This window comes from Thalia democratica, unplaced genomic scaffold (assembly GCF_965202585.1).
Source record: "Thalia democratica unplaced genomic scaffold, ktThaDemo2.hap1.1 HAP1_SCAFFOLD_1311, whole genome shotgun sequence".
In the NCBI taxonomy this organism is placed as follows: domain Eukaryota; kingdom Metazoa; phylum Chordata; class Thaliacea; order Salpida; family Salpidae; genus Thalia; species Thalia democratica.
The window spans coordinates 183-5,000 of NW_028140194.1; the positions used below are offsets into that span (position 1 = coordinate 183).

Consider the following 4,818-nt stretch of genomic DNA (forward strand, 5'->3'; position numbering starts at 1 on the left):
TAAGTTACTTGTTAAACATATTTATTTAAAAATGTTTCTTTAGAATATAAAACTAACAGTTCTACAAATAAAGAAATTAAAAAGCCAATACACATAACACTAACTTTTCATAAATTAGATATGCAAATATGAACAAAATAGTAACTAAATTCTAAAGCTTTTGTAAACTGTGAACTTATAAACTTATAATAATAATTGCATATTCACCATTCACAATAGCTTTTTATTTAGTACACAACTGGTCTGTAAATTGTGTAGTTTATTGAAAGTATAATCCCGTTTTGCTTCTGGTTTAAATAAAGTTATACAACACATACTAAAGTAAATTAAATAAAGTAATTCACTACTATCGTATTAAATAAAACCAATTTACAAAATACATTAATTTAAATTAAAGTGAACTTTGAACTTATAATAATAATTGCATATTCACTATTCAGAATTTCTTTAAATTTAGTACACAACTGGTCTGTAAATTGTGTTGGTTCTATTCAAGTACTCTCCTTGTTTGTTTTGTTTTAGTTGTATTTATTTTTAGATACTAGCACATTCAATACACATAATAAAGTAAACCAAATAAACTCTATTAATTTAAACTAAGTACAAATACATTAAGTTAATACAAAACTTTAAAAAGCTTTTGCTAGTATCTGTTGGTAACAGTAAATAACTTATTATGACTCACAATACAAAAGTGCAAAATTTATTTTCGTTTGATTTTTCAAGTAGCCACGCTTTTATTTGTTTTTGGACAAAAAGACTTTAAAGTTTTAGTATAAAAGACTAGTTGTATTAATTTTAACTCAGAAAATTGTACTCTACAAGATGGTGCCATTATTTTTTCGATATCTCAAACTGGTCAAACCACTTTTTTAGCGCTCTAATTGGTTTAAACAGCAAATAAGCAAACAGCAAATAACGTTATCTGATTGGCTAAGGTTTTTGTTTGCTAATAACTAGAATTTTCTTTTCTTTTAAGCGTTAAAGAAATGTAAATAAACGAGTAATAAGTATAAATAGGTCAGAAAGAAAAATAGTACAAAAAAGATGAATTCAAAAAGCAAAGGCCTACGGCACGTGGTATTCCCAAGCGGTCACCCATCTAAGTACTAACCACGCCCGACACTGCTTAACTTCCCAGATCGGACGAGATGGGGTGTACTCAGTGTGGTATGGTCGTAGGCGTTTGAAGGCGTTTACAAGCCTTTATAAACCCTTCGGTTTATTTAAAAAACCTATTTGCACTTGATTTACAATCAATTTGATATTTTAAAATTATTCCTTATAAAATTTTAACCTGAATTAACTTTTTTTTTGTTTTTTTAATCAACAGTTACTCCCAAACTGTACTAAAACTGTATTGTAACTGTACAAAAGTGTTTGTTTAAATAATTGTTATCTATAAATTACCTAAGACCAGGAAAAGTAGAAGTAAAGTTTATTGAATTATTAAATAAATAAAATAAAATCGTAAAATAAAATAATACAATATGTTTACAATTTGTCATTGATCTATCCATTTATGTTATTGCATTACAAATACAAACATTGCATACATTCAAGAGTATTATTCATCAATCTTTTCAATATAATAAGTTTTAAATTTATATTTATTTTTAAATAATTCCTGACATTTTAGATTACCTGAGATTTTTTTTTAATTAAATTAATTTTAGTAATTAAATACTTGACGTTCTATTTTGTTTAATTTGATAACTCAACCATGTTTATTTTTTTTACTAATTTAAAAGAACTATTAAACTAAAAGACATTACATACAGCTTCTAAAAGTTTTAAACACCTTAAAAAATATTATTATTTTAAAGATATATTAAAGAACTAAACAGATATTACTCCTAAAAAATCTTGTTAATAATATATAAAAAGTACTCAAAGTCAGACTCGGAAATATATATACTGTTGTATATCTTACTTGAAGTTCACTGTAATTGACACTGTATAACAAAATTATAAAAATCAACCTATTTATATAGCAAAATATTTCTTTATCTTTGTCGTGGCGCGGTGGGTCAGTGGTCTTATCAGCTGACTCATAAGCAGAAGGTTGTAAGATCGAATCCCGCTAGTCGTCACGAAACACCACTATCGTTCAATGTTCGGGCTTCAAATTCTTTGAGATTATACTGTACTATTTATCTATCTAACTAATCTATCTAACAAATGTTGTTCAATCTAGGTTGTGGGTACTTGGGTCGAGTAATGCCTTTGACTTACAATCTGTTGTGGATTGACAATATTCCTCTATCTATCATTAAACAAATCTATCTAATAAATGTTGTTCAATCTAGGTTGTGGGTACTTGGGTCGAGTAATGCCTTTGACCTACAATCTGTTGTTGATTGTCAACATTCCTCTATCTATCAATAATGATTATATTCAATAATAAATGTTGATTAATTCAGTTGTAAGAAAACCAGTGCGCTGGTTAGGTTGGGTAAGGCCTTCGACTTACAATCTTGGGGATTATCAACGTTCATCACAAGTACAGTAACGATCTCATTGAATTTCCAGTTGGAACATAGGATTGTAGTGGTGGCCTACTTTGTAGGTTTTTTGCCTAGTTTGTTTTTTGCCTAGTAGTGTTTGCCTAGTTTGACAAACTATAGTATATATATTGTATAACTTTACTTGTATTATTTTTTATTTAAATTACTACTTATTATTAAAGAATTAAATTTTTTTAGAAAAAAAAACTATGTATTTTAACTAATGCTTATATTATATGTTTTGTTTTATTTTTATTCAAACTTACTTTAAACCTCTGTATTTTTTATACAATACGATTAAACTATATAACAGAAAAATAATTAAATAATCAAACTATTGAATAAGCAGTTAATTAGTGTGTTTTTTTATGCTTCTTTCATTTTTAACTTACTTGTTAACCATATTTCTTTTATTAAAGTATAAAACTAACAGTTACTAAAATAAAATAATCATAAAGTCAATACACAAAACACTAACTTTTTATAATTTAAATATGCAAACATGAATATAGTTATGAATCTATTATTTATTCAAATAGAATTATTCAAAGCTTATAATTATAAAGCTTTTGTATAATGTTTCAATTACAGTGAACTTTAAGTAAGATAAGTTTTTTTTTTTGTAATAACTACAAAATTGGTATTTTAGTTTATTATTAGTAACTAAATACTTATATTTATTATATTTAAAAAAAAACATCTATACTAACTCTAATTTCAAAGCATATTAAATACAAATTTTACCAACTAAATATTTATTTTTATTTTAATTATTATAACTTTCAAACATAAGCTTGTATACCTTATATACCTATATACCTCATATAGTAGGCTTGACATAACATAACATTATTTAATTCTTTTTGTTTGAAATAAACTCATTTAGTTATTAGTAAATTACAACATAAATGTTTATAACAATATAACTAAGATTTAGCTTTTGAGTTAGTAAACTTTGATAGTTTTCTTTTAATAGTTTAATAATCTTTATTTAAGTTCAAGCAAAATTGCTATATATTTAATACACATACAAAAGTAAACTAAGTAAACGTAATTCAATAGTTTCTATTAAGTAAAAGTAATTACAAATACATTAAGTTAATACAAAACTTTAAAAAGCTTTTGCTAGTATCTGTTGGTAACAGTAAATAACTTATTATGACTCACAATACAAAAGTGCAAAATTTATTTTCGTTTGATTTTTCAAGTAGCCACGCTTTTATTTGTTTTTGGACAAAAAAACTTTTAAGTTTTAGTATAAAAGACTAATTGTATTAATTTTAACTCAGAAAATTGTACTCTACAAGATGGTGCCATTATTTTTTCGATATCTCAAACTGGTCAAACCACTTTTTTAGCGCTCTAATTGGTTTAAACAGCAAATAACGTTATCTGATTGGCTTACGTTTTTATTTGCTAATAACTAGAATTTACTTTTCTTTTAAGCGTTAAAGAAATGTAAATAAACGAGTAATAAGTATAAATAGGTCAGAAAGAAAAATAGTACAAAAAAGATGAATTCAAAAAGCAAAAGCCTACGGCACGTGGTATTCCCAAGCGGTCACCCATCTAAGTACTAACCACGCCCGACACTGCTTAACTTCCCAGATCGGACGAGATGGGGTGTGCTCAGTGTGGTATGGTCGTAGGCGTTTGAAAGCGTTTACAAGCCTTTATAAACCCTTCGGTTTGTTTAAAAAACCTATTTGCACTTGATTTACAATCAATTTGATATTTTAAAATTAATCCTTATAAAATTTTAACTTGATGTAAGTATTTTTTTTATTAAAACCTTTTTTTTTTGGTGTTTTAATTACAATTACTCCCTGTAACTTTATTTAAGACTTTGTTTAAAAGATTGTTAACTATATTCTATATTAAATACTATGATTAGAAGTAAAGTTTATTAAGTGATTAAACTAAATAAAAAACAATGTTAAAATAAACATGTTGTGTTTAGTTTGTTTTACTATTTCTCATTGTTCTATTTATAGATGGTTTTGTTTTACTTCAAGAATATTTATAGTTAGTTTCTAAAGAATATCTCATACTACATCAGATTTTACGATTAACTTAATTTTAGGTAATAAAATATTTGACGTTTAATTTAATAACTCATCTATGTTTATGTTATAAAATAATAGTATCTAATACACATACATTATAATATAATAATATGTATAACTAGTTGTTTTACTTTAAAATGAATAATTAAGTGGAAGAATTAAAAGAACTCACATTTTTGAAGAGAGCGTGGAAAACCAGAATAGTCTTTTAAAACATTTATTAAATTATCGATAAATATAGAATA

General features: G+C 25.3%; 2 non-coding genes across 2 annotated transcripts; both read right to left on the reverse strand.

Annotated features, from left to right (window-relative positions):
* Positions 1–1,065: 1,065 nt before the first annotated feature.
* LOC145848242 (5S ribosomal RNA) lies at positions 1,066–1,184 on the reverse strand. Its single transcript, XR_014371819.1, has one exon. It is a non-coding gene; the product is annotated as a 5S ribosomal RNA (ribosomal RNA).
* A 2,855-nt stretch (positions 1,185–4,039) lies between these two features.
* On the reverse strand, positions 4,040–4,158 carry LOC145848256 (5S ribosomal RNA). Its single transcript, XR_014371832.1, has one exon. It is a non-coding gene; the product is annotated as a 5S ribosomal RNA (ribosomal RNA).
* Between the last annotated feature and the right edge of the window lie 660 nt (positions 4,159–4,818).